The sequence below is a fragment of the Canis lupus genome, chromosome 1 (assembly GCF_048164855.1).
Source record: "Canis lupus baileyi chromosome 1, mCanLup2.hap1, whole genome shotgun sequence".
In the NCBI taxonomy this organism is placed as follows: Eukaryota; Metazoa; Chordata; class Mammalia; order Carnivora; family Canidae; genus Canis; species Canis lupus.
Window position 1 is genome coordinate 93,606,223 of NC_132838.1, and position 19,006 is coordinate 93,625,228.

The following is a 19,006-nucleotide window of genomic DNA, read 5'->3' on the forward strand; positions in this document are numbered from 1 at the left end:
TGATTTCACAACCCGGAGATGGTGACCTGAGCTAAAATCGTTAAGTCTGATGCTCAATCAATTGAGCCACCCAAGTACCCCAGCATTCAGTGTTGTTTTATTTAAAATATTATATAATGCCAAGAAACACCTCTTAAAGTTTCTTGAGATGAGCCATGGGCTGATAATATTTTAATGACATTTAAAAAGTGACCCCTCAGTTTTTATTTTCTAATATATAAAAATATCAATTCTAAAACAAAATGCAATTCCACAGTATTTCAGGCATGATGCATCAAATAATCGTTTGTGAACAAGGGTGAACACTTAAGCATAATTTACATCATTTATATGGGGAAATGTACTCCAAGTTCTGAACAAACCTACAAACAAACTTTTGGAAACTGACCCATTCCTATATTAAAAACTGCCTGTACTGGTTTCAACCTGTGAACTCACCAACACTTTGGTCAGGGGTTGTTAGCAAAATAGCTCAACTGGCTCATTTAACTATTCCATTCCACTTATTCATTTGTCCATTCATTCATACAAGCATGCATGCATGCATGCATTCAGCAAATATTTACTGAGGACCTCCTTTAGTAGGGCACCAGTCTAGAAGTGAGATGATGGGGACACAGAGTAGAATAATACATGGTCCTGCCAGCAGGAAACAAACTTCTTAATGGAGCAGGCAAACCAACAACTCAACTTGAATGCACTGTGAAAAAGGAAAATAGAAGAAATGTAAAGGGGAAGACAGTCCAAGAAGAGAGGTCAAGGCCCAGAAAGAAACAGCTCAGTGTGGGCCTGAAACTGCAAGGAGACCAATATTCTGAAGAGTGCAGTATGAGACTTGCGCTGGTGAAGTATGAGTCTGGACCTGTGATCATGAAGGAATTAACAGACCATTTCAAGGAAGAAAACCCTTATTTTTTGGCCCCTGTAGGCAAACCTTTGATGATGGGTTTAAGCATGCAAATGAAATGTTTAGGTTTATATTTTGGTTAGCTCATTCTGGTAACCCTGCAGAACTTGGGTCAGCAAATACAGCCTGTAGAACTGTGTGGCCTTCCAGCTAAGGATAGCTCTTACATTTTTTAATGTCTTTTTAAAAAGCAAAACAAGAGTAATATTTTGTAGCACATGAAAATTATATGAAATTCAAATTTTGGTGTTCATAAAGTTTTGTAGGAACACAGTCATATCCATCAGTTTACACAGTATCAGTGACTGCTATCGCAAAGGCAGAGTAATGATGGAGACCATGTGGCCAGCAAAGTCTATAGTATTTACTATCTGGCCTGTTATAGTTTGCTGACCTCTGATACAGAAGATGGATGAAAGAAGGAAGACCTGTGCAATGGCTTCCGGGATTGAACAGATCAGTTAAAAAATGACCTGGGGGGATCCCGGGGTGGCTCAGCAGTTTGGCGCCTGCCTTTGGCCCAGGGCGCGATCCTGGAGTCCCGGGATCAAGTCCCGTATCGGGCTCCGGGCATGGAGCCTGCTTCTCCCTCCTCCTGTGTCTCTGCCTCTTTCTCTCTCTCTCTCTCTCTCTCTCTCTCTCTCTCTCTGTGTCTATCATAAATAAAATAAATAAATCTTTAAAAAAAAATGACCCAGGGCTGAACTAGGGTAAGGGGCAACAGGAATGGAGAGAGTAGGGTATCAAATCAGCAAGGTGCATGGATGAAAACAAAGGTCGTGTCAGGGATAATTTCAGGTTTCAGCTGTTTGAACAGCTGGGGAGGGAGATGGTATCTCTACCTGAGGAGGAAGACACAGGACAGATGGCTAGATGAGATGCCCTTGAAGACATTTCTGTGGAGATGTCTTAGAGGCAACTAGATACACTCGGGAGGCTGGAAATATAGGCTGCAATAAACCCTCACCCATTTCACCTCTGTACAGTAAAACCCACAATTCACTTTTCATATGCCAAATATGGACTTTGTTTCCTCAGCAGATGAATGAATATTCTGAGCAATCATGTGGTGACAGTGCTTATCAGCCAGATGTTCAGTTCTGGCTGTAGCAGCAATATGTTCACAATGCTTAGGTAATTGTTTGGTTACTGGGGTATATTACATTTTAGGCTTACTGTTTTATTAACCAAAAGAAAAAAGGCAAAGAAAGACAGACAAGGTGCTGACAATAATAATAATAAGTATAAGCATCATTAAAGTCAGAAATTATTAAGCATGTCCAGATAGTCACTGGATTTATGCTGATGAACACATGATCCATTATGAAAAAAAACCATAAGTTAAGGAAAACAGGTACACATTTGGGGAAACATCTAGTAGTTGAAGATAATATCTAAAAAGAAAGAGGTAATTAGGGGCTCTATAACCATTTTCTTACACACATATCCCAATGCTTCTAGAGTATATTTGACTTTTGTATGTGTAACCACCTGACACATTTTCAGGACACAATTTTCTAAGAGTAGTAGCCTCCTTCCATTAATCTGGGAGCAAAAGCTGAGATATTTAGATGATAAATTAACCAAAGAGCAAGGAACAAGACGAAAGAGTTGCAGCCTGAGGAAACCAGTGCTTACTTGTTAAGCCAGATTAAGAAGAACCCCCAGAAGAAAGTGAAGTAAGATGCAGGAGATGTACAGAGAACCAGGGAAGTTAGAGATACCACAACAGAAGGGAGCCGATAGCCAAAGAGTCGAGTTTAAAGAAGGAATAAGTTATGACCATTGCAAAGACAGCGGCCACCACTGCTTCTGCCTAAGACCCTCTCCTCTCTTTCTATAATAGCACCCCAACTTCACCTTGAGAAACTCTTTCCCCACTCTTAGTCACTTGATCTGAATGTACTAATCCCACCCACAGCTCTAAAGATGGGCCACAACTGGCCTGTCAATCCTCATCTGGCCAGAGTGACTGATTGACTGGTTTTGGAGATGGGCAGGAACCCCAGCAGAGACAATGGGACACAGAGCATGGTATCCACTGGGGCTGCTGAGAAAAATGTATTGTCTCTGTCTTTCCTGGAAAGATGATGTATTGTTTCTGTCTTTCCTGGAAGGGTGAACATGAGGATGTGAGGTCTGGAACAGCTCACAGACCCTGCCAGGGACAGTCCAAGAGCTGGGGCGTGGAAAGGTGAGTAAATGGCATTGAGGAACGTTAAAGATGAAGCCAAACCATGGAAGGCAAAGCAAGGAGGTGAAGAGAATCCAAGTTCTTGGCAAACAAACTTCAGACACTAGATTAAGCCTCACCTACGGTCCTACTTACTTCAGGATTTTCAGTGACACAAGCCAAGAATTCCCCATTACTTTTAAGTCAGAGTAGCTTCAACAAGACAAGACAAGGAAGCCCAGGTGATAAAAGGCAGTCACTAGCAGCCTCAGGAAAGCAATGTCGATGGACTGCCAAACACATTACATGTGAATGATTTCTCCTAGAAGAAACGTGAGCAAAAAGAGAACTGTAGGCAGCACCCCAAAAAGGATGAGGTGTGGTCACAAGAGGATTGTTTTCAGTTTGATTGCTATCATTGTTGCTCATTGTTTGCTTCCTTGCTTGTTTCAAGATGTGAGATATCTGAATCTAATTTGAAAACTAACAGTAAGGATCTAGAATAGAGAAAGTTGAAGATACAGAAGGGAAAATGAACAACTGGTACAAGATCCTTCCACTTTTAAATTATGGAGGGAAAGACTTCATGCTTTCTGGTCACTAAACCTAAGGAAACCTCTAACAGAATTGTCTGGAAAGCTGATCTTAAAAGTGTGCAAGAAAATCTGAAAATTAGTTTTATTTCCTATACTTTTATTGAAAACATTTTTCGAAACAATCGAAGTCTTTATTCTGGAAAGAAGAAAGCTTAAGGAGGCTATAATGAGAGTCTCCCAAAAATTTACAACAAAACTGGACAAAATGAGATCTCATTCACCAAATTTCATTATACAAAGACCAGCTAGCATCCCCTAACCTTAAAAGAGATTTATTTCCTATGAATAAAAATTACTGTTTCTGAAAGAAAGTTATGATCACATAGTGAACATTTAAAGAAACCACCATATTCCCAGACCTTTGAGGTCTAACAGAATAAGAAAGTGCCTGATCATCTCCCCCAGAGCATGTTGCTGGGCTACAAGAACCATGGGTCTCACACCTCAAATTCTCAGGTCTAATGAGAAGTTTGAACCGTCCATAAGTGAAATGATCTATCTGTGAAAAATGCAGAACTGCGGTAACTGCCTGAAGATCTTTGATAGATATGAACTCTGGGTCAATTTACACAAAGCTGAACAGTTGAACGGTCTATTGAAATGTGACCTGTCAAATCTGAGTACAACTGAGAGATTAACACAGTTTTCACTGTGTAGATTCATTCTACATTTCAATGTAGATACTTGGCATGTTGCACTGGGCGGACAGGGGAGGGACTAAAGCCTTGATACTGACAAACAACAACTGCTTGACACCCTCGTTTAGACATTCACGTCTGTGGAAGCAGAATGCAGTTTTTTGTGGATCCAGAGGAGCTGGAAGCCAAAGACGACAACCTGCCCTTTGAAAATGACAGAATCTTAGACCAGAGGGCATCTGAAAGGCATCACATTGGTTCCCTACCACCTGGTCACACTTCCCAATTCATAGTGATAGAACCCAGTTTAAGTTTATGATCTAACCCCAAATTCAGTCCTTATGCAGAGCAGCACATGCTGCAGCCATACCCCCCAGCCCCCCACCACCACTGTGAGGAGGGGAGTGGCCTCTGCCAGCCTCACCTAAACTCTAAGGATGCAAATGAAACATTTGCAGAAGTAAAATGTATATTTTTTCCCCCAATATGCCTTTACCTCAAAGCAGTGCTTACAAGTGATTGAGAGACAGGTAACAACTCAAGGAAGATTAACGATTTTTTTTTCCTATTTAAAGTTAATAATAACAACTAACATATTACAATGTGCCTTACACATAGCAAAGTCCTTACAAATACTGTTTCATTTAATTGGCACAGCAAATTCAATGATATAAGTAAGCATTCTTTTTCTCGTCACGCCTGCACTGCAGGTGAGGAAACAGCAGCACAGAAGAGATAAACAGGTTGCCCAAGGCCACAGGGCTCCTGAGAGGTGGAGGCAGACTTCTAGGTGAGGGACCTGGCCCACAGCTGTGCCCTTAACCACCACGCTGCAAGGCCTCTGAGCAGGGTAGGATACGAGGAAGCAAATGGAATGATAATTTAAGATCACTTTTAGGTCAGTGATTCTAGAACTCTAACTTTGATTTATTTGGCTAAAGTGAAGTACTTCTACCTCAACTGCCCCAGAAATATGATATGTACCTTGAACAAAGCTGGCGGGAATGACAGGGCACTTAAAACAGCAGAGTTAGCATGTGTGACTCAACAGCCATCCCGCTCACCAATAGCAAAGGGACTTCTATTCTACCAACGTCACATTACCTCTTTGCCTGCCAAGTGTAGGCCTAAGCAGGCCTACAGTTTTCATTTTAGCTCAGTCCCCAGGGAGAAGAGCTTTTATTTGTCAAAGCAGATTCTTGCCACACAAAAGTAATCCAAGAAACCAGCTGATGTCTAAAATACGTCTTCTTTATATGACTACCAGCACACATTCCCCCGAAACAAATGACAAAAGGAGAGAGGCTCATGAAGGGGCTTGAGATGGGAGATGGTGAGGATTTCTATTTTAAATCTTGAGACTGCAGTGACCATGGACAACTTCTGGTCTTCAGTGCGCACGTCTCCCTGCTCCTCAACCTGACGTCAATGGAAAGGAGAGTACGCGAGAACCATGCCCCTGAGCAGTTCCCAAAGAGTGGTCTTAAGAATATAAAGTCTACTAAGTTGCTCAACATGGTGTAGCATGAGTGTCTGAAAACAAGTATGCTATTCTGCTTGTGCTGGAGTGGGCAGGATTGGAAGAGGCTGTTTCTACTCATGGCCCTTTTGTGAGTGGGGATTATGCAATCCAACCATGTCCCCATGCTCTTTGTAAAGTGTGAATCAAATTCTCTGTCAGGGAATAGTATTTTCCACACTTGTGTAGAGAATAATTTGAAAAACCTGGTTGCTTGCCAGTTTTTAAAAATTCTGACTCTCTGTGACAAGGGAATGTGTCATTTTTTTACCCAAAGCCCTATGCCAATCTCCACATGCTGAGAAACAGACCTCTGTGGGTGGTTGCTTCTTGATGACACCAATGTCCATCACCTTGTGTGCCCTTCGGCAGAGGTGAATCCAGGATTAGAAAGCCCCTAGCTTCTATGATATTCCTTCCCATACCTTAGACCATCACAATGGGAAGAGGTCTGGGTCCCCAACTTCTCTGATGGTACACCCCTTTAAGTAAAATACTACTGAGCATGCCCTTCCTAAATGTACATTCATTTTTATATAGTTGTTACCAGTCCATGCTAGATACAAAGTGCCACTTTAAAAGAGGACATGAAAAATAGATAAAAGTATAGAAGTTCTAAGATTTTCTTCTACACTAAAATGGATATCCAGGCTCCATTTAGGAAACTCTGATCTAACTCAATACCCTCATCTTATAGATGATGACACTCAACTCAAAGAGGTAAAATTAATTCCAATGGGGGTCACCAAGTTCACTGACAACCCACATGCCCTGACCCTAGGTCAGTGCTCTTTCTTGAAGGCTGCCAACAGTAGCTTGTGCTCCCTCCCTTCAGGGCATTTATAAGCCCATGAGGTGTCTGGGTTTGTCATCATGCCCAGGCATGTTCCTGGCATTAATGATGTGGGCTAAGGATACCAAAAATCCCACAATCAAAAGGAGAGTTCCCCACACAAGGAATCCCCTACCCCAAGTGTCAATGGAGCCCCTGTGGGAAGCGACCCTCTCAAGATGGGTGACCTTTTCACAAAAGAAACTCTATCAGTAACAAGTCTGTTTTATGCTCATTGTACCAGCCATGCTCTTAGATCATTATAAAATCACATTAATTCCATTTCAGTTTTCTTCACAATATTAATCACAACATTTGTCAAAGAGAGATTCTTTGCTAAAGCCTTCGTATAATTCCTATCATTTTATGTTCTGCTCTACCTGAGTTTCTTAACCTCGGTACTACTGTTATTTGGGGCTGGATAATTCATTGTTGTGGGGAGCAGTCCTATGCAGTGCAGACGTTACAGAGCATCCTCAACCTCTCTCCACCAGAATCCAGTAGCATCCCTCCAGTCATGACAATCAGCACATCTCCAGGCACGGCCAAACTCACTCACGATTGAGAACCAGTGCTCTAAGGCTAAGGCTACAAATAAGAAATCTACACAGGCATAACAGAGATGAGACATCTCATCACTTAGTCTTTAATTTTTCCTATCAATATTAGTCTACGGAGTGGCATGAAGACAGAATATGTAGTTCACAGAACATAGGGATGATGCTCTGTTCAGCTTCATATCTCCAGTCCAAGTAACAATGCCTGGCAGGTGGCAGGCACACCTTAAGGATTTACTGGCTGAAAGGAGCCTCCTTTGGAGCAATACATACCTTAGTTAACTCAAGCCTTAATAAATGAGCTTAATTCCAGTAACACAAGCCCCAAAGACCTTCTTGAGAAAACATCAGAAAGTACCCATTATGACAGCTTTGTAATATATGAAGGATTTGTGGTGTGGTTAATCATTCGATCTTTGAACAACCCAACCAGAAAGTAACCATCAGATTACCGTGCCTCTTGTTATCAGTGAGGTTCGGCATCCAATTGCCTTTCCTATTTTGCAGTGGCCTTGGTTTATCTTAACGTCCTTCTGTATTATCTGGGAAAGCATTTGAATTGCCAATCTGAAAACAGGGCTGTGCAACATGCTTTGAATTAGAATAGAATTTCAAATTTGGCCTGCTTAAATTCATATCCAGCAAGCTATTTATGACTGCTAAGCAGGGAATTTTTTTTTTTTTTTTTTTTTTTTTTTTTGAGAGCTAACTTCAGTGAGCTGCCCTGGGGATTTTTTTTTTCTTATGTTGGGATTCTATAATCCAGAAAACCTAAGTCTTCAGTTTAAAAATAAGCAAGCTTCCCTGGAAAATAACACAGCCTCCAAATACAGAAAGAAATACACCCCTTCTCCTGCCAGTCCCCAGAACGAGGGCACCTGTAGGCACGTCCTGATGAGGCCTCACTTGCCCAGGCTCTCACCAAGGCAGCCTCCTTGAGGTCTCACCAACAAGCCACAGGCCACCTCTGGGCCTTCTTTTATGTTGGCCCCCCAACCTGGAATGTGCTCCAGTCCGTGTTCCAAGGTAAATCCCATCACTTACATTCCTTCATGCAGGAGGAAGCCTTCTCTGACACCTCCAGCTCTCTGAAAGAGTCCTCTCTTCAAAGCCACTAAACACCATTCCCTACTTAGCCAAACCTCGTCTGATAGGGCTTGGCTATGGCTTCCTATAGGCTAACCTGGTCTCCCCAGTCAAGACTAAATTCCCTGAGCATCCATGCCATCCATGCCCCACCAGCATCTAGCTCAATTCCAGTCATGTGGTCAGTGCTCAATAAAAACTTGTTCACTGTGCTATTTCAGATTGTCCCAAGTGTATGAATCTGTGCCCTGTTCTTTCTGTATATTTTTTTTGGATTCCTTGTGATTTGTATAAATGCAAGGTCCACTTCAGCCCTACTCTTAATAAAACCCATGAAGTGGATTCTCATTGGGATAGCTGTGGGCAGTGGGTTTTCCAGCAGGCTCCTAAGACAGAGTTTCCCTAAGGAGGTTTCATTTGCACTCATCTCAGAAAGAGATCCACCACCCCTGCTACCATCCCACTCACTCCTTGTTTTCTAAGGAGAGAGACACTATGTTACTAACTGCCAGCTCACAACACCAGCTAGTGGGATAAAAGAGTATGTAGCCTTGGTTAAAATGAGCTCTTAGGAAGAAAGTTCACTAACTGGAGGAATGTAAAATAGTGGCACAACTTTGGAAAACAGTGTGACAATTTCTTAAAACGTTAAATATCACCCTCATTAGGATGGTTCTATTTAAAAAAAAATTCTTTTAACAGAAAATAATAAGTGTTGACAAGGATGTGGAGAAAATGGGCCCTGGTACAGACACTCTGAAAAATAGCATGGAGGTTCCTCAAAAGATTAAACACAGAACTAGGCTATGATCTAGCAACTCCACTTGGGGAGATAGATAGATAGATAGATAGATAGATAGATAGATAGATAGATAGATAGATAGATAATAGATAGATAGATAGATAGATAGATAGATAGATAGATAGATAGATAGATATCTCAATCACACAACTGAAGGGAGGATCTCAAAGAGTTACATGCATACCCATGTTCACAGCACCATTATTCACAATGGACAAAACATGGAAGTTACCCATGTCCATTTGCAGATGAACAGATAGATAAAAATGTGTCTCTTATATATACAATGAAATATTATTCACCCTTAAAAAAGAAATTCTGACACATGGATAAAGCTTGAGGACATGATGCTAAGTGTAGTAAATCGGTCACAAAAAGACAAACACTGTATGATTTTACTTACATGAGTACCAAGATTAGTCAAACTCACTGAGCCAGAAAACAGAATGGTGGTTGTCCAAGGCTGGGAGGAAGTAGAATTAGGTTTTAGGTTTATAAGATGAAAAATAGTTCTAGATATTGGTTGCATAACATATGTGAAAGTATTTGACACGTACACTGAAAAATAATTAACATGAATAGTGGCTTAGTCGGTTGAGTGTCCAACTCTTAACCTCAGTTTAGGTCTAGACCTCAGGGCTGTGAGTCCCAGCCTCCACTGGGCTCCACACTGGGAATGGAGCCAACATAAAAATAATAAGAAATAATAATAATAAAGATGATAAATTTAATGTCCTGTGAATTTTACCACAATTAACATTTAAAGAAATTGTGTCCAGCAATCCCATTCCAACATATCTTCCTAAGAGAAATTAAAGTATACATGCACAGAAATATCTGAACACAAATCTCCATGGCAGCATTAATCATAACAGCCAAAAAGTAGAAACAACCCAAATGTCTACAAACGGATAGAGAGATAAATAAATTGTGGTACATCCAGATAGAGCAATACCACCAAAAAGTTCAAGAATTAAATATTGGTACTTGCTATAATATGGATGACTCTTTAAAACATTTGCTAAGTGAAGGGTACCTGGGTGGCTCATTTGGTTCAGCATCTGATTCTTGAGTTCAGCTCAGGTCAGGATCTTGGGGTTATAAGATCAAGCCCGACAGCAAGGTCTGTGCTCAGCAGGGAGTCTGCTTGGGATTCTCTCTCTCTCCTTCTCCCTCTACCCCTCCCTATCTCATGCTCTCTCTCTCTAAAATAAATAAACATTTTTAAAAATTTGCTAAGTGAAAGAAGTCAGACACAAAGACCACAGTTTACATGATCCCATTTATATGAAATGGCCAGAAGAGGCAAATCCACAGATGCAGAAAGCAGACTCACAGTTGCGTGGAACTGAGAGTGGACTGAGAAGCAACTAAAAAGGCACATGAGGACTATCACTAGGATGACAAACATGTCCCAAACTGAATTACGGTTGTACAATTCTGTAAATTTACCGGAGATCACTGGACTGTATGCTTCAAGTGGGTGAGCTATGTATGAAACTATACTCCAATAAAAAATATTAAGTATAAAACAAACAACAAGGGTCACTGATCTGCTGTCTTCATGGACTGATATCCATCACTACCCGCCCCCACCACCACCACCACCACGTTTGAGTTTTAGGAGTTTCTGCTAATGGGTCACAGCTTCACTTCTAAACCATACTTGGGGCTGATCACACCTTGGGAACAGAGATGGGTCATCAGATCCATTCATTCATTCAGTAAGCAAATGTTTACTGAGGCACTATGCTGGGGTACTCAGGGCAAAACCAGAAACAAGGCAGATAATGGGGTATTTCTCAGTCTCAGGGCTTAAGAGTTACAGACATATGAGCAGGCGAAATAAGAGTGTGACACGGTCTACAATAAGAGGATGTACAGGGGATCCCTGGGTGGCTCAGCAGTTTGGCGTCTGCCTTTGGCTTAGGGCATGATCCTGGAGTCCCCGGATTGAGTCCCACGTTGGGCTCCTGGCATGGAGCCTGCTTCTCCCTCCTCCTGTGTCTCTGCCTCTCTCTCTCTATGTCTATCATAAATAAATAAATCTTAAAAAAAAAAAAAGAGGATGTACAGGTGTGATAGGGCACACAGATGAGGCACCTTAGCTTGATGACAATATCAGGAGAAGAAACTCTCAGCTGGCATCTGAAAAGCAAGTATGAAAACAAAGGTGAGGCAGGCAAGGGGAACAGTTTTCTGTGCAGAGGAAAGAGCTAGTGCAAAGTCCCAGGGGCAGGAGAGATGGAACACTTGGAGAAGTGGTACTGCTCAGTGATATTGTGACAGGTGAAGAGAAGGAAGAGAAGTTCTAGAAAGGCAAAGAGGTCATACTATAAAGGGCCTCACAGGCATATTAAAAAGTGTGGGTTTAGTGATATAGAGAGATGATGAAGTGCTTTCAGCAAGTAAAGATGAGGATCAAATTCAGAGTTTGGTGGAAACAAAATGGAAAGGAGTCACAACTTGAAGCAGGAAGATTCATGAGGAAGGGGTTACAGACTGATGGTGGTCTGGGCCTGAGGAGAGACAGAAGCTGCCATGACAAGTGTATCTGCCTGCCAGGAAGTGGCTTATTTTCATGCATCTTCCATCCATTCCTGTGTAGACCTCAGAAGAAGGTATTGAGTCCTCCTGGAACTAACCAGGTTAAGGCATTTATTCTAGCCCCTTTTCTTCTAGTCGTTTCCTTTGATTCAGACATTTGTTCTGCTTTGCCCCCTTAGCCTGCCTCCTCCTTGTTCATTTCACATGGCTTGTTTAGAAACCCTTCCTCCAGAAAGCCATCCCTGACAACCCAGCCACATCCTAGGTTACAAGCCTCTTCCACATGTTCCCTTTGAAGCATGTGCTTATTCCCTACATAGCATATATTATACATTTCTGCAGCACAAGTGCCCATACACTGATCTGTTTTGTCACTAAGCGCATGCTACACAACAGAATTTTCTATGATAAGCAGAGATATTCTGTATCTGTACTGTCCAATATGGTGCCTGCTAGCTACATGAAATGTGGTAATAGGACTAAGAAGCTAAAGTTTCTATTTTATTTAGATTTAGATTTATACAACCACATGTGGCTACCATATTGGACAGCACAGCACTAGGCATTGTAATCTGCAAACACAGGCACTGTGTATTGTTCCCTGCTGAAACTGGCATATAGAGAAACACTGGGAACATAACAGGAGCTTGATAAACATTTGTGAAAGAACGAATAATATTCACAGGCTCAGAGCACCAATTATTCTATTCATTCATTCAACTCACTCATTCAACAACCACACTTATTAAGCATCTGCAAGGTGCTTGGTACTGTGCTAGATGGGAGGGTCACACATCAAATCCTCTGCTTTCGTGGTACTTCTATTTCGATGGGAAAGGCAAAAATAAACATGTAAGCAAAACGAACAACTTCAGAGAGACGGGTTCTATTTTTTTAAAAAAAAGCCAAGGGAAGGGGATAGAGGATGATGCCCGGAGTGTGTCGGTTTTAATGGCACTATCTCACAGAGTATTCAGCAGAGCCTCTGCTGCCCCAGCACATATCAAACAAAACTCATGATGAAAGTTAATGGAACAAACTTTAGCAGAAAGTAAGATAATTGCTCAGAAATAAATTCTGCTCTCTGATCATCTTGTCATAAAAGCTTTCAAGTATGCATTTTTGTGGAAAGGAGGCAGTGGCAAAATTGACCCATATTCTGTTTCAAAGCTATTAATGTGTCAAATGGTTAGCCCCAGAAGGCAGGGAATTTCTGCAAACTTGTGGAGAAAAACATCTTCTGAATTACTTAGTGTCACAACATGTGTCAAAACCAGTGGCCAATCAAAATCTCCATCTGTAGCATGTACTTCTGTTTTGCAATTCAATCTACCCCACATCTACTGAGCATCTCCCCAAGTGAGGGGGCTATGCTTAGCTTCAGGAAAGAAACCCCCCACAAGGGGAAGAAGAGAAATCACACAGTTTTAATTAATTACATAATTAATTAAAAATTAAAATTAAAAGGCAATGTGGGCAAAGCGTATCACACCATTTTCTTTTTTTTTTGGTGAAAGAAAGTAAGCTCCTTCCTAAAAGTTCTTTATCCCTGGTCATAAAGTCTCCAAGGATGCTGTTTTCTCTCCTAAGACCAAGGTTATTTTGTAATTCCACATTGTGCATAAAATGAAATCTTCCTTCACTACCGCAGCACCTAACACCTTTGAGATACAAATCATGTTACTGGGATACATGTCAGAATATAAAGTGCATTTTGTAGGCTGGAAAAAAATCATAAGGCTGGTTAGCAGCACATAATGCATACTAGTCACCTACCCAAGAGGAGATTCCCCAGTAAGATTATCTGGACTTTAAAAACACTTGCCCACCTCTCCTCATCATGAAAGTTAAGGGAAACTGGGCAGGACAGCATTCTGTAGTTGAAAAGCCTTGTATAAATGGTCATTAGGATAAAAATGGGGACTCTGCCCTCATAGCAGCAGTAACTGACTGGTGAATAGATGACCCAATATTCAAGAAAAGAGAGCAGAGATTGAAAACTTAGCCTCATAAACATAGAGGCAAAACTTCAGTGAGCTCAGCCCCAGCCTCCTCCTTGGAGGAGAGGACTAATACACAAGCAAATAAATCTGTGAGCAAACTCTCCCACCTCACCTTTGAAAGTCTCCAAGCAGAACCAGTCTTAACTGCATGCACAGTCATTGGTCACATGTTTGCCTGTGAGGGGCAGGTAAAAGATATGGATATGTGCATGCATATGTGTGTGTGTGTGTGTGCACATATAAACATGTGTGCAGATGGTAAAGATACACTCACTTTCAGGTGGGTAAGGAGTTCACTTCTCTTGTTAATTACAACAGCAAGCTTTTATGGAGGATGACACATGGCTTATCACTTATGGTGAGGAAAAAATCTGTTTGGCCTCATTGCCACTCTACTGAGAAGATTCCTGGATTTTCCCAGGCTCCACTTTTATCTTCCAAGCGTCAAAAACCCTGGAGCTTCAGTATAATGCCATCACCTGGGTCTATGCCATGGAATCATCTTTCTATGATTCAGTTTCAATGCAGTGAATACTCCCGTCATCAGCTTCCCTTTCCAATACCTACTGAAAGCTCTACACTCTGAAAACATGTCTGTATAATTGAACCACTTCAAAGTTTCTTCGTGACACTGTGTTACTACAGAGTCATGTTCCAGCTTTCAATGTTTGTTTTCTTCAATAGTTCCACATACTTGGTTGGTATTTGCTTGCCTTTAAAAGAAAGGCAAACTTCATCGTTTTTAAAATCCTTTTCTTAAAATGGTTCTGTAGTATAGCAATAGATATGGGAGAAAGTGAAAATCAAAAATCTGGTTCTAACGTATTCTAAATTCAAAGAGAACTCTCATCTTGATGCTGGACTCCATGTTCTTTGCAGGGATGGTCTAGATGCAGCCTTCCTAATGTTTGAGAAAATCATGTCCATATAAATTTATTACATATGCTTAAAGAAAAAAAATTTTTTAAGTCTTTGACTTTCCTTTCTATTTGAATAGACAGATGCCAGGGCAATTTTTCTTTCTCGGTTCCAAATTAATTCCATGTAGGGAGAGAATGTGGATTGAATTGGCAAACTTGTTGGACCTGGAGAACCCCACCAGGTTCTGAAGGAAGGCAGAGGAGAGCCAGTGTTGAGCGGCCACATGTGAGCTCACCACGATGCACACCTGGCTCTCCGGTTAGGGTCCTCTCTCAATGCCTCTGTGATTTACAGCCCACCCAAAGGCTAATGTGGCCTAGGACTCAGGTTTCAGAATGCCTCACCTTTGCCTGGTAAGTTTATCCTTACGACAGCTATGGATCTGTAAATATTCATTCTTTATCTGATGAACAGGGTGTGGGGGAGGGGGCTGTCACAACAGAAAGATGAAGCAGACAAGGAATGTCACATGCATTCTATTAAAAATCACAACTCCTCCTCTCCTGAATAGCAAATTGCAATCAATCTGATTTGCCCAACAGCATGAGAATGGAGACTTCAATCCATTAAAGAGTGAGCATTCTAAGAGGAACAGAGCCACGCTAAGGGGGCTGCTGCTGCCAGGAGCCCTGGCACTGGGAAATGTGTAAGTGAAGTGAACAAAGAGGAACACTTCCAAAGTTAACTCCAGGAGCAGCCCCAGTGGCACAGCAGTTTAGCGCCGCCTGCAGCCCAGGGCGTGATCCTGGAGACCCAGGATCGAGTCCCAAGTCAGGCTCCCTGCATGGAGCCTGCTTCTCCCTCCGCCTGTGTCCCTGCCTCTCTCTCTCTCTCTCTCTCTCTCTCTGTCTCTATGAATAAATAAATAAAATCTTAAAAAAAAAAGTTAACTCCAGTTTGATTTTGTCAGTCCCTTTGTGATAGACCCCACTGCCATGGAACAATTAAACAGGGTCTGGAAATGTGAAACCAGGCATCAGGGTGACTGGTTCATGAGCACAAAAGTGGTCAACCCAAAACCCAGCAGCCAAAGAAGTGTTTTGGCCTTCAGAAGAATATGTGCAGGGAAGTCCAAGGACTGTGGATGTGACTCAGTCACTTGGCCCAGACACCATGGGCCATCAGCCATAAAACCACTGCAGCATTTAAAACAAAACAAACACAAAAAAAAAAAAACTTTGATCAGCCTCCCCCCTGCTCGACAACCATCAGTATAGGGCCCCTCTCCCTAAATGTGGGCAGGCAAATGACTCCCTCCCACAAAGTGGCAACACTGGCAGAGATTCCTAAGAATGAAAATCTGCAGTGTCCATACCCACATACAGTGCACAGTTTGGACTCTCCTGGTATCTGAATGTATCACCCTTCTAGAAAGAGATTAAGAAATGCTACGTGGTTCTAAAGGAGGCCACCTGCAGAACCCTAATCTCCCAGAGGTTCCTCCTTTGGACGACAGGCCTTGTTTATAGATTTTAAAGTGTTAAGCTCCAGAAACTGTAAGGCTACTACAGTTTAATTTACCTGTCATGAGCCTGGGCTAGGGTCCTATACGGATGGTCCCTTAATAAGTAACTCTTCAGCAAATAATCAAGAACAAACTCCCCATTTTCTGGTCACTTTCAGTTGGCATTTCAAATCACAATTCAAACAAAATTAAAATAAACAAAGGGATTTCTGTGGAATTAAATTTTGCAGCAGCATGAAATAGTATTTAATAAAACAACCAACAGACAATAATGGCCTTTTTAAAATTAAAGCAAGATGAGGACTTACAAACATATGGCACTTATTTAGCATCTTTTATGAGATTGAAAAGCTCATCAAAATGGACTTTTCTTCTCCCTCTACCTCCATTAAGATTTATTTAGATTCTGCACTAGAAGAGATGGTACAATACGCCTAAAGCAGAACTCTCTCGATCTGTGTGCTGGACTCTGTTCTCTTCAAGCCAATCTGGTCTATAGTCTACCCCAGCTGCTCAAGCATAAAAGCCGCACATCATCCTTAATTCGTCACTTCCCTTCTACCACCATATCTTATCAGACAAGTCCTATTGGTGATATTTCCCAAATCCATCCCCAATACATCCACTTCTCCCCACTGCCATAGCAACTACATGGTCTACACCAGAGCTGTCCAACAGAACTTTCTGTGATGCTCGAATGGTTCCAACATGGTAGACACCAGCCACAGGTTTCTTTCTATGGAGCACCAGAAGTGGGGCCAGTGCAACTGAGGAAAACAATTAGTTCTATGTTCATTTACTGGGGGAGGGAAGTAGAAATATATGTTTTTAATTGCCTTCCCATATGCTATTTCCTTGGAACAGGCTGGGTTAGATCTCTCTCACCCTCTTTCAACCCTGGCCTCACACCCTCTTGCTACTCTTTTCATGCCCTTTTCTCTTCTCATCCTTCTCTTACCCCACAAACTTATCTCTCATGTTCTCACATAGAAAATGTTGGCTAGCTCTTTTTTTAAAACTTTTTTTTTAATTGTGTTAAAATACACTTATGAAATTTTCATTTAAATCATTCTTAGGGGGATCCCTGGGTGGCGCAGTGGTTTGGCGCCTGCCTTTGGCCCAGGGCTCGATCCTGGAGACCCGGGATCGAATCCCACATCGGGCTCCCGGTGCATGGAGCCTGCTTCTCCCTCTCCCTCTGCCTGTGTCTCTGCCTCTCTCTCTCTCTCTCTCTGTGACTATCATAAATAAATAAAAAAATAAAAAATAAATAAAAAAAAAATAAAAAATAAATCATTCTTAGGTGTATAAGTGAGAACGGTTAAATACATTCACTTCTTTGTATGTCAACCTTAATCTTAATCTCACAAAACTAAAACTCTACCTGCCAAGCAACAATCCCCTCTCATCCAGCCCCTGGCAACCACCATTCTACTTTCCATCTCTATAAATATGACTACTCTAGGGACCTCATTTAAATGATCACACACTATTTATCTTCGTGTGGCTTGTTTTGGTGAGAAAAAAATTCCTAGGTTCATCCACATTGCAACACGTGTCAGATATAGTCATTAATTTGGAATTAAATTTAAACTGCCACACATGGCTAATGGCTAACATATTGGACATCATCATCTTTCTCCCAGGTTCCCACACCAACTCCTGCCCCCTAAAATCCATGCTTCATGTTAGCAGCCAAACTAATCTTTAAAAAAAAAAATCAAAACATACCCACACAGCCCATGCCCTGCCCCCCACCATCTTAAAACACCCCTATAGCTTTATTTTCTTCATAAAACTCATAGCTATCTGAACTAATTCTTCCTTATTTTTTTAATTCTTCCTTATTATTTATTATCTGCTTCCTCCTTTAAAATATAAGCCCCACGAGAGGCAAATTGGGTCACCACTGTATCCTTACTAACTTAGTGCTTGGCACATAAGCAGAGCCCAATAAGTAACTGCTGAATGAATGAATTTGGAATAGACATTTTTAAATTTAATCTTGTATTTCTTTTTTTTTCTTTCTTTCCAGCAATCCTCCACCACTGGACATGATTAATGAATCCTCCTCTAACATGATCAAGTGCTTGGAGCTTCTGTATCTACTATGTCCACCTCTCACATGGCTCCCCTGTGACCACTAGTGCAAATCTGACAGACAACCAGCCAACATCAGGTATACAAGCTATAGACAGTAGCATTAGGTCCTCATAAGTATCACAGCAGCTTAGGAGTGCCATGCTCGAAGCCAGAGCTTTCAAAGATATGTCCTTTCCTTCACAGATGATGGGTGTACCAAGATGAGGGGCACATGAACACCCACAGCCCCCAGATCTGTTGACTGCATTCCCTATGAATCTTATCCATTTAACTATTTAACTTTATGTGCTGTACAAATATCACCATTTTCTATGTGTCTCAAGATACACAAAGGATTGTAAAGCATTGTGAACTCACTAAGCCCACCCCTCAATAAATGAGATCAAATCCAAAACTCTCAAAATGACATCTGAATATTTAGAAATCAGTTACTTCTCTCCTGCTCATATTGAACAGAGAGAAAGATGAAAAAATACCACTTATGAATTTCACTTTAATTCAAGAAATTCCTAATCTAAGTATCTTTCAATGAAAAAAAATGTTGACTTTTAAATCTTTTTGTTAGTTTTCGAGAGAGAGAAAGAGAGAATGCCAGCAGGGGAGGGCAGAGAAAAAATGAGAAAAGAGAATCTTAAGCAGATGCCCAGTACCTGATCAGGGCTCAATCTCGGGATCCTGAGATCATGACCTGAGCCTAAATCAAGAGTAAGATGCTTAACTGACTGAGCCACCCAGGTGCCCCCACTAATTTTTTTAAAGATTTTATCCATTTATTCATGAGAGACACACACAGAGAGAGAGAGGCAGAGACACAGGCAGAGGCAGAAGCAGGGAGCCCGACATGGGACTTGATCCAG

At 41.5% G+C, this 19,006-nt stretch overlaps 1 protein-coding gene across 29 annotated transcripts in view; it reads right to left on the reverse strand.

Moving 5' to 3' along the window:
* The window catches only part of GLIS3 (GLIS family zinc finger 3), a 552,705-nt gene that overhangs the window by 363,276 nt on the left and 170,423 nt on the right, over positions 1–19,006 (reverse strand). The gene's annotated exons all lie outside the window — the stretch shown is intronic.